Source organism: Alligator sinensis, unplaced genomic scaffold, assembly GCF_000455745.1.
Source record: "Alligator sinensis unplaced genomic scaffold, ASM45574v1 scaffold1245_1, whole genome shotgun sequence".
Classification (NCBI taxonomy): domain Eukaryota; kingdom Metazoa; phylum Chordata; order Crocodylia; family Alligatoridae; genus Alligator; species Alligator sinensis.
In genome coordinates, this window is record NW_005843077.1 from 333,474 (window position 1) to 344,984 (window position 11,511).

Below are 11,511 nucleotides of genomic sequence, written 5' to 3' on the forward strand. Positions count from 1 at the left end.
GGTGGGGACTTTGAATTGGGACTAAGGGGCACCACCATCAGCAGAGGCAGGGCACTGGTATATCACTTGGGATTGTTCAGTGCTACAAACCAGCAGGGGTAAGGGGGGGACACAGCAGCAGCTGGACCCACATCCTGTTGAGCAAAGTGGGTGGGGGAGCTTTGATTTTCCGTTTAAAAAAGTAAAAAAATATAGGTATTATAATTCTATTTTATTATAATGATTGAGACAATGGTAGGCTTCCACATTGCTTTAAAATTGTAAATAAATCAATAAAACGTGTTAAATTGACAGCAATATATATATAGTGGTGTTTCAATTTAATCATGGAAAAATGCAGGTCCAGATTTTTTTAAATCAGTGAACTCAGGTTATTTATGAGACAATTTTCAATTTTTAAACAGAAAAAAGAAAACCTAGTTCTTACTGTAGTGATTGAGCAGACACTGCATAAAGCAGGAGTGCAGTCTGCTAGCTGAGTGCAATTTCAGCATTTACTTAATGCTTTTGTTTCTCATTAAATTTCTGAGGCAATAACACTTGTTATTTACTGTAACAGTTAGAAATGCCCCACCCCAAACAACCGTTGCCCCTCCCCCCTGGACAGGTGTCCTCTTTTTTAGAACTGGAAATATGGTATCCCTATGCAGGACCCTCACAACAGTTGTCCTGGAGCTCTTCACATCATGACTTCTGGCACTGAGGGCTGTGCAACCGTGCATCATAGTGGTTGTTTTGCATGGGTAGATGGTGCGGGGAGAGGAAAGTGTTCAGGTGATGGCCAGTTGCCTGCGGCCCGTCATAAACCATTGCAAGATTGCCCACAAAGGACATAGTGGGGTGGGGGGGATTGTTTGGTGGCCTGCAGTGGCCTCCTGGCTGCTGTTTATGACCACTTGACTTACCATTGCCACTGCGTGCCACTGTGCATGGCCAAGCCACAATCTGAGGAAAGGCAGGAGACTGTAGCAGTTGCTGAACATCTTATCTGAGAAATGTTGCAATGTTTCACAAAGTGTGAAATGTTGTGAAGTTTCACATAGTGCTTCTGTCTCTTGGCTCTCCAGAGTCACCATCTGCATGTGGAGAACAGTACAGCTCCAGGTACAGAACACCTCAAGTTTATATTTGTATGCTGCTACATATAGAAATTATGCTTAACTAAGAAAATATATAGAAGAAAACTGGGTCTATGTCCACTGTGCTGCCAAAGGATTTCTAATTGCCAATGCTTTCAGGGCTGGACCTTTCCTTGTCAGTGCAGGATATTACCCAGTCACTTCACATTTCAAAGAGTGCAATTATCACCCACTTAGGAGGAGCTCCCTCTCTTTCTTCTTCCACTGCAGCACCAGGAGCAGTTGAGAGGGGCTTGTTAACACTTCATCCCCGGTCTTCTCCCATCCTCTCCTCCAACCCCATACACTATATCTGAGGCTAGCCAGGGAATGCTTGGCTTTTCTTTCTTACCTCTCTCTCTCCCTCCCTCCCTCCCTCCCTGCCTCCTGCCCTCCCCCAGAAACCATCCATATGCAGGCATTTTTGCTCCTTCCCAACAAAGGAGTCAGACATACCAGGGAAAATGCAGCTTTATTCCACCCGAGAACTTACTAAGGAACACGAATATAACTAATTGAAGCCAAGAAAGTAATGAAATAAGAGGCAGTACAAGTAAATGTGAATCCCTCTCCCATCAATTGCTTTCTTTTCTAAGAAATCCAGTAACGTGCTGTGGAGTTGATTACTTTGCTTTCTTTCCCACCTATGCACCCTCTGTCTGACCAACCCCTTGCTCTCAGATGTCTCCTCTAAATCCTCAAGGCACTGCATGTCCAGGTCAAGAAACTGGGGGTCTTCAAGAGGAGGTTAGATAACCACCTAGCTGGGGTCATCTAGACCCAGCGCTCTTTCCTGCCTATGCAGGGGGTCGGACTCGATGATCTATTGAGGTCCCTTCCGACCCTAACATCTATGAATCTATGAATCTATAACTGTGAAGGTGTCAACTGTGTTTTAGAACTGGCAGTTAGGGCAATTGAATCAAGCACCATTTACCAACAATACAATGGTGATAGGCATTGCCTGGCACAAATCAGCCACCATTTTCCATATGGATAGATCGATAATGTCCCACTGCCAATCACACTGAGTGTCATTGGCTGGCAGTTCTGCCTACAGGCAACAGTTTCCCTACCCTCACTCATAGATTCATAGATTCATAGATGTTAGGGTTGGAAGGGACCTCAATAGATCATCGAGTCCGACCCCCTGCATAGGCAGGAAAGAGGGCTGGGTCTAGATGACCCCATCTAGATGCTTATACTACTTGATTCACTGTGCCACTGAATCAAGAATTCAACAGTGCTGGGGGTATGGAGGTACTATGTCCTTGACTCCCAGAACCCCAATTTTGTTTGCAATGAACAATGGAATATTATCTGGGCAATGGGGAAGGGGTGGTCCAGAACTTGATCTAGCAGTGTAGAGAAGGAGAGCAGGGCACCAGAGGCTGCAGTGCTCAGGCATCACTACAAATGTAGCATGGGTGTTAATAAAGCCTCATTCCAAAATTGGGTGGTGGTTAAGTATGGACACTTGCTGGGAGAGAACTTGATGGTTCTGGAGCCTTGACACCTGCCTCAGGTCCTGAGGTGTTAACGGTAGCTATTGAGACATAGCACTGTCCATTGCACACCCCTGTTTCAAACTTGGACTAGTGCAGTGCAGGGCCCTTTTCTGGGGAGATGTTTTTTGTAAACCAGAGTTATTTCAGGGCAGGGCTGTTTTCTGGGGAGAGGCTTTTTTTCAAAACAGAGTTCTTGCAGGACATGGCCTGTTTTCTTGGGAAGATGCTTCTTTCTAAACCTGGGTGCTTGTATGGCAGGTCTGTTTTCTGGGGAGATGTGTCCTTCAAACCTGCGGAAATTCAGGGCCAGCCTCTTTTGGGGAGATGGTTGTTTACAACAAGGGGTTATTGTGGGGCAGGGCTCTTTTCTGTGGAGATGCTTCTTGTGTATGCCTATTCATTGATCTGGTAAAAGACAGTATCTTAGGGTTCATGAACTGGTTAAAGGGGTCATCCTAAGGACCATATTTCAGTTATAAGTGGATGTGCAGGACATCCCCTTTCCCACATACACCCACCCACCAACTCAACATGGTAAAGGGCAAAGGCTCTACTGCGCTAACACCCAGAGCACAGACACCTGAGCCGGGTAATCATTAACATGCAGATAGGAGGTCACTTTCAGTGCTAATTGATTGTATTCAGCTCCCATTTCTATTCAGAGCTCTCCCACCCCTCCCACTCCTAATGAGCCTTGGTGGTGCTGTGTGCTGAGCAGTGGCCCTGCTGCATACTGGCAAACAATCTGTCTCTGTGGAATCCAGATGGGATATGGGAGGAAGGCCAAATGGAGATTTCAGATGAAATGGATGAGGAGGACAAAATGGAGTTGAGTCTCCTGCTGCTGCTCTTGGATTTACTGAATAGCATAAAAGCACAGCTAATGACTGCAACATATGCTATGATAATGCTTATAAACTGTTGCAATGATATGCCAGCATGTAACTGCACCTCACGAAGGAAGGCACTTAGTTGTGCAGTGGAGTGGGATAGCCAAGAGGCAGATGCAGAAGTGGAGGCTGAAAGGGCTCTGTGGATCACCCTCAGGAGCAGTGACTGCAGAGTCTGGGCCCATGTGAGCAGCTCAGACTGTTGGGAATGAATCGTACTGACCACTTGGAACGATCAGCAGTGGCTCAAGATGTTCTGAATGACCAGGGAGACATTTAATCACACCGTCCCAATGCTGGGCCCAAAAATAGTGAGGCAGGAAACTGTCATGCATTGAGCCATCATGCCAGATAAGAGGGTGGCCATGACCATCATGAAACTGGCCACCCCTGTCAGCCTCCGCTAGATCACAAACCAGTTCAGCGTGGCTCCCTGCACAGCCAAGCTGGTGATTTGCGAGGTAAGCCAGTTGCTGCAGGATGTCACGGCAAACAGCTTCTTTTGCCTCAATAACCCCTAGAAAGTTATGGTTGGCTTCAGTGCCATGGGGTACCCTAACTGAATTGGGGCTTTAGACAAGCACACACGTCCCTGTGCAATCCTCCTCACTGGCGAACTGCTCATTCATGAGCGGAAAGAGATTCGCCTCAGTAATCCTGCAAGCTGTGGTGAATCACTGGGGCTGGTTCACTAACATTTATACAGGATGGGCCAGCAGCGCACATGAAGCACATGTGTTTAGAAACTCGCCGCTGCCTGGTGTGATGGAGAAAGGATACTGTGTGCACAGAGTCATCTGTGGTGTTCCTGCCCGCCCCCACTTATAATAGCCAATGCTGCTTACCCACTCAAGCCATGGCTCATGAAGCCTTATGCGGGGCACATTACTGTCTCACAGAAGATGGCTTTCAACTACCATCTCAGCAAATGCAGGATGGCTGCTGAATCTGCCTTTGGCTGTGTCAAGGTATGGGGGAGGGTGCTGAACTGCAGGCTCGAGTTGGAGCCAGAAAAAATAATGGCCTTTATAGTGGCAGCCTGCGTGCTCCAGAATATTTGTGAAACCAGGGGGAAGGTTTTAAGTGAGTCATGGGCTGACAAGGTGTGGGAGGCAGTGGGAAGCCAGAGATGTGGGCAGGCAGTGCATAGCAACCCACAATGCCAGCCTTGAGACCCTGGTCAGGTGGCCCTTATGCAAGACTGCCTGGCCATACATATAATGGACACTGCTGATAACTAGCACTGACTGGTTCTTCCAATAAAAATAAAGTTCTTATAATTTTATAACAGAAAGCATCTGTCTCTTCAGTACATTGTCTGTAGTGCGGGGGAAGAGGTTTCGGTGAGGGTTGGAGGGGCAGTGAGGATCGGGTGAGGGGCTCCCTGCAGGCAGCTGTGGCTTCCTGCAGTGACTAGGGAAGGATGAGTAGCCGGGCATCACTGGGGACTGAGGCAGGGCATGGGGGGAGGGGAGTGAGCAGCTGCCTGGCCTGGATAAGGGGTTCTTGTTTGCAAGGGGAGGGGGCAGGGGAGGAATGCACAACTCCATGCCCAACACCCAGTAGACTAGCCATGTCCTGTGAACAGTTAATGAAGTCTCTCCTTGGCCCAGGTGGAGGGGCAGGGGGCGGTATGAATAGCCTGCAGGAGTTCTTGGCTTTTTGGTGGGTGGGGGCAGGGGGACGGGAGTTGGATTGGTTGGTGGGAGGACAATAATCAAGAGTGGAGTAGAGAAAGTTCAGAGGTAAAACCTGGGCCATAACAGAGCAGATATGCTTTCTGGGGAGATGCTTCTTTCTAAAATAGGTTTTGCAAGGCAAGGGCTTAGTATGAGCCAGCTGGATGAGAATGAATCAGCCACTCTTGGGGGAAGTTACACTCCCAACAGAAAAGTTCCTTAGGGAGCAGTAGGCATGCTTGTAAAACACATGCCTATCCAGCAGAGCAGATCGAGGAACAAACTCCTGGCTTGTGCCCCCATCCCAGCTATGAGGCTGATACCAGTGGTGGTTGTTGTTCACTGCCAGTCACGTGGGTCCTGCTTCCCCCACCCCCTGACACCCATTAATAGCACCCGTCCTAGAACCCGCCTGTGCAACAGGAAGAGCATCAGATGGTACTGCAGGTGTCACAGGTGGTAAATTTGTCATTGAGGAGGTGTGCCTTGCAATGCTACCATGTTAATGTTACTTACTGGAAAGTTGCACCAGTCCTATAACTATAATTGCCGTCCAGAAAATCCATTCAATGTGGATGTATGGTCCCAGACCCCTCCACCGGGATAAGTTGCTGCCAGGCTGATAAATAGGTATTGAAATCTGCCACGGGCGATTTAGTAGGCTGTCAAGAAGGTGGCTTTGGGAGCATGGGGCCAAACCCATCTTATTTCTTCCCCTGCAGAACAATAAAACATCGAAGGTTATGTGATGCTGCTGGCCATTGAGCATTTACTTTTATTATTTTTTATTCTGTAAATGTATACTTGTTGGTTTTTATCTCTACTTATTTTTTAATTGTTGTTTGTTTGTTTTCCTTGATAAAAATTTGTTTTGTTTCTTTGCCTTTGTAAATAAAGGTTGTAATTTATTCAGTTCCTTCCTGATGTGTTATATTCTTTTTCATTACGGTGACTGTGGGAGCTGCAGTTGGTGGAAGGGATTGTTTTAGCAGGTGCAGGGGCTTCCTGTGGTTACTGGAATGATGAGTAGATGGCCCCTGATGTGGACTGTGACAGGGTATTGGGGGAGGGAGCAGCTGCCTGGGCGGGGGAAAGGGGTTAGGTAATGCTGTACCTTACTCATGTTCTCTTTGGCACAGGCAGGAGGGGAAGGTCAGGTGGGGGATTGTTATGAGCCTAAAGGTGCCTGCAGCTTCCTATCCATCTTATAATGCTATATCCAAATAAAATGCAAATAATGTTTTTCTGGAATAAAGAAAAGGTGTCCATTCATAGATTCATAGATTCATAGATGCTAGGGTCGGAAGGGACCTCAATAGATCATCGAGTCCGACCCCCACATCGAGTCCCCCCCCAATGAATATAATATTATTATATTCATTGATTTATTATTTTCAATTTTATAATTATATTGGATATTAAACTGTAGAATGTATATAGAAAGGTTAATTAAATTGATTAAACCTTGTTTGTCATCATGATGAGATGCATCTACATGCCATGCCATCAAGTCTGGTGGCAAGTTAGGGGGGCAGTGGGGACTATAGCCATCCCAAAATTGCACAGAGCCATGCCACCTGCCACAGACAGGTGCACATGTCTGGGCAGGTGTTCAGGGCATGCAGGGGTCCCCATGGAAACCACCCCAGAACCTGACCACAGTGGATACTGGGAAATGTAGTCTTGAAATGCAGAAAAGGAAATGGTGGATGGACACGTATACTCCCCACCCCTTCTGTGCTACCCCATGCTCATGGTGGTAACCAACACCACCACCACCACTGCAGGTGATGTACATCCTCCCCCAATCCCAGCCCTGACTACCACCAGGGATGTGAAGGAGGATAAGCAGTGGGGCAGGACCACTGAATGGTAAGTTTGCAACTAAGGGGTGTGGCAACTCTTCTTAGTACTTTAGTAGTAGTACTTTAATACTTTGAGATAACTTTATTTTGATTGCATTCCAGCACTGCTACCAGCACCAGGAAGGGTGGACGCTGAGTGCCAAACCCACCGCCCAGGATATGCTGCATCCCAGGTTTTATATAGGTAATTTCAGGAATCTTTTTAATGTAGTTGGTAGCCTTGTGGGTGAAGGTGAAGCAGGTCATTTTGGGATTATGGGTCAAAATCCCCTCTTCTTTCTTCCATTACAGGCTGCTCAGAAGATCAGAGATTGAGTAGAAGGACAAAGAGGAAAGTGAATAAAAAGATAGAAGATAGACAATACAGTTAGAAACAGTACAGAAAGGACATTGTCACTAGGGCTGTGAGAAATTTCACCAGCTGTTTCATTTAGATGCTGTTTCAGCTCATTTTGAGCTCAAAACAGTGGAATCAAAACAAAACGAAGGGCTTTGAAACAGCCTCAAAATGAAATGAGGGCAGTCAAAACATTTAGAAATTTTTGAAATGTTTTGAGGTTCAAAGCTCAAGCTGGGCGTGCCTGCAGGGAAACAGAACGTAAGGAGAGAGAGGGGAAGAGTGGGGAAGGGCTGCTTTCATATTGACTGTGTAGCTGGCCAGCGACTGTGCTCCTTCCCTGAGGTCCCTTCCAACCCCAGTGCTCTGGAGGAGGGATGGAAAAACAGCATAGAAGACAGCATTGTCTAAACTGGCCTGTTTTCTTCCTTGGGGTCTGACAGTTACTGAGCTGTGTCTTCCAGCAGCTTAGGAGCGTTAGACAACAAACGCTACTACTAGCATTGATTTCAATTATTTCCTACTTGCTAGCCTAGCAAGTAGGATTCTTCAATGCCTGTTTCTTTCTTCTAAACCCTTTTATTTTATTATTATATTCATTGATTTATTATTTTCAATTTTATAATTATATTGGATATTACACTGTAGAATGTATATAGAAAGGGAGATACATCTATATTTTATTTCTATACATTTATAACTTGCAGCATATTACATACATTATAGGAACCCAGATACATGTATATATTTGTATAAAAACAAGACACTATGAAACACACCATGACATGTGGTGGAAAGCCAGCTGGCAAGCCTTTAGGGAGGGGTGGAAGAGAGGGTAAAGGGAGAGGTGTAAGTCCTACCCCCCAAACTGAGATGCAGCCTCTTTCCTACAACTAGCAGGGGTGAGGCTTCCAGAAGCAGCAAGGAGGGGGAGCAGTGCCAGTGCCACTGCCTGTGCCTGAGACTGCATCCTCTCCAGGAGCACCAGCCATAACCCACCTTCACCACCACCATGAAGGCAAGCAGCATCACCAGCATGACAGTCTTCTCCACCCCCATTTCACTCTCCACCCCCATTTCACTTCCAATGCTGAGCCTTCCAGTGCCAGAGGAAGAGCTGGGACTGGATCTGGATCTGAGTACCCTAGCAAGGGAAATTCTGGGGAAGAAGGGGGAATCATCTGAGTTTGTGCTCCACACCTCTCAAGTTTCCCCTAGAACCAGTTCTCCTTCCCCAGAAGGCACTTCAGAAGAGGCTGAGGTAGAGGTTGCAGAGGCAAGCAGTAGAGCTGTGCAAAATTTTGCCACCAGTTTTGTTTCAACACTGTTGCAACCTGTTTCAAGGTTGAAACGGCAAAATTGAAACAAAACAGATATAGTCAAAACACCCTCGAAACAAAATGAGTCAAATCAAAATGTTTTGTCATTTCAATGCTGTTTCGACGTTTCACCCATAGGCTATAATGGGGTAGGTTGAAACAGCCTATAACTTTGTCATTTCTGGCCTGATTTGGATGAAACTTGCAGGAATGGTAGCACCTTCTAAGGGCATGAAGCTTACTAAGTTTCAAGGAGATAAGTGCAGGGGGTTCAGGGAAACTGCACCGCAAAATCTTGAAGGCAAAACCTGTGTCACGTGTATGTGTTAAGCCACAGTGGGGTCAAAACTGCAGTCATGCTAGCCCCTGCTAAGGCCACAAAGCCTACCATGTTTCAAGGAGATAGGTGCAGGGGTTTGGGGAAAACTACCTCAAGCTGTGGACATGGAAAACTTGTGACATGGGTGACTGTGTGTGTAAAGGTGCAGCAAGGTGAAAGCTGCAGGCCTGTTAGCCCCTGCTGAGGCCACAGAGCCTACCAGCTGTCAAGGAGATAGGTGCAGGGGTTCTGGGGCCCTGCACCTCTAGCTGCTGACAGGCAAAACTTGTGTCATGGGTGCTTGTGCAACTGTGTCTGTCTTGGGTCAGAGGGGGGATGAAAACTGCAGGCCTGCTAGGCCCTGCTACAGCTACGAAGCCTTCCATCTGTTAAGGAGATTGGTGCCGTGGGGTTCTGGGGCTGTGCACCCCTGGCTGCTGACAGGCAAAACTCGTGACATGGGTGCTTGTGCAGCTGACTGTTTGTCTTGGGGCAGAGTGGGGTGAAAACTGCAGGCCTGCTAGCCCCTGCTGCTGCCATGATGTTGGCTGCAAAGGACCAAATCACAGGATCATCATAAAATTTTAGTTTATTAGATGGTTGCAAAAGTCAGATCATAAACCTTGGGGCTGATCCCCTCAAACACACACACCCACACACACAGAGTAGCTAGCTATGAATACTAAGCACCAGTGTCAAGATATACCTATCCCCAAGCCCTGGAGTCTGCTGTCGATGGCCAGTCGAGGCTTCTTTCAGTGTAATGTTGCTTCAAAAGGGGGTAGCTAGGTGGTTCTTCTTGCTGGACCGGCAGGGTGCTGGTCAGGTCAGAGGGCACCATTGGGGTCATTCTTCACTGCCTTTTATCCCCCTCTGGAAGCCTTTGGTGACTCTCCAATTATCGGGCTTACCCAATCCAGGGGTCGTTGACCTCATGGGACATCCCCCTTGGTGGCTACTGGATGGCAGCTGTCAGCTCCAGGGGTCATGTCCTCATGTACGTGCAGTCTCAGGAGTCCATTGATGAATTTTGATTAATTCACTTCTGTGATGAATAGGGCTCTGAAAGCAGTTGATCAGGGGATATTCAGTCCCAAGAGTCGGTCTCCAGCATTCATTAGTTCAAACCGAGGCTTTTGTACCTTTAACAGTGAAGTTTCAAAGAGTTCTCAGCTCTGTTTGATTCTTCCCTCTCGTTAGTCTATGGTTTGGTAGGTGTTAATCCTTGCTCATTACCTCGTTATCGTAGCTTACTACTGTGTTATGCAATCAATCATAATTCACTTAGGGACCAGCTCAATACACAGTAGTATAGAAGTGGGGGATCCGCTGTTCCATGCTAGCATGCCATCCACCAGCCAGTGTCCTCCTCCACCACAGGCACTGTCAATATGGGCCAAGGGCATGGCATCCATGGTGGGGTCCAGAGGCACCAGACCCCACCATCAGACAGATAGCACTCAGGCCTTGGTGGCTGCCTATCTTGCTGAGGATGTGGAGCTGTTTCTGTGTGACCCCTTGGCCTACTGGACAAGCTGCAGCCAGATGTAGCTGGATTTGGCCACAGTTGCCTGGGAACACCTGTCCTATCCACCGACCAGTGTTCTGAGCGAGAGAGTGTTCAGCATTGCTGGGGATGTAGTGATCCATCACTGGCAGGGAGAGTTGTCTGGCAGCTGCTGGAGAAGAAGCTCCTGCAGGAGAGGGAAGAAATTCTCTGTCACAATTTGGCTGCCTGAGATGCTGCTGATGTTATTGTGTTAGTGTGCTCACTAAGTTATTTTAGTACCTGCTATCATTTAAAGGGATGGACCGGACTGAGGCTGTAGGGGAGGAGGAGACCTCATTGGAGCACACTACCATGTCATGTAGGTGCCCCAGAGCTAGTGAGGTCACAGGTTAACACACACGCAGTGTCACCCATGTCATGAGTTTTGCTTGTCGGCAGCCTGAGGTGTATTTTCCCAGAAACCGCTGCACCTGTTTCCTTGAAATCTGACAGGTTCCATGGTCTCAGCAGGGGCTAGCATGCCTGCAGTTTTCACCCCGTTGTGTTTTAACACACACACAGTGTCACCCATGTCATGAGTTTTGCTTGTCAGCAGCCTGAGGTTCATTTTCCCAGAAAGCTAGCTCCTTGAAAGCTAGCAGGTTCCCTGGCCTCAGCAGGGTCTAGCATGCCTGCAGTTTTCACCTTGCTGTTCCTTAACACATACATGTGACAAGAGTTTTGGTTGTCAGCAGCTTGAGGTGCAGTTTCCCAGAAACCCCTGCACCCATCTCCTTGAAACATGGCAAGCTTTGTGGCCTCAGCAGGGGCTACCATGCCGGCAGTTTTCACCCCGCTGTGCTTTAAGACACACATGTGACACATGTTTTGCTTTCAAGACTTTGAGGTGCATTTTCCCAGAAACCCCTGCACCTATTGCCTAGAAACATGGCAAACTTCATGGCCTCAGAAGGGGCTACTGTCCCT

The 11,511-nt window shown here is 47.5% G+C and overlaps 1 long non-coding RNA gene across 1 annotated transcript; it reads right to left on the bottom strand.

Annotated features, from left to right (window-relative positions):
* Positions 1–275: 275 nt before the first annotated feature.
* On the bottom strand, positions 276–10,477 carry LOC112548283. Its single transcript, XR_003092098.1, has 3 exons — positions 9,947–10,477; positions 5,712–5,911; positions 276–1,076 (listed from the first exon to the last, which is right to left on the bottom strand). It is a non-coding gene; the product is annotated as an uncharacterized LOC112548283 (long non-coding RNA).
* Between the last annotated feature and the right edge of the window lie 1,034 nt (positions 10,478–11,511).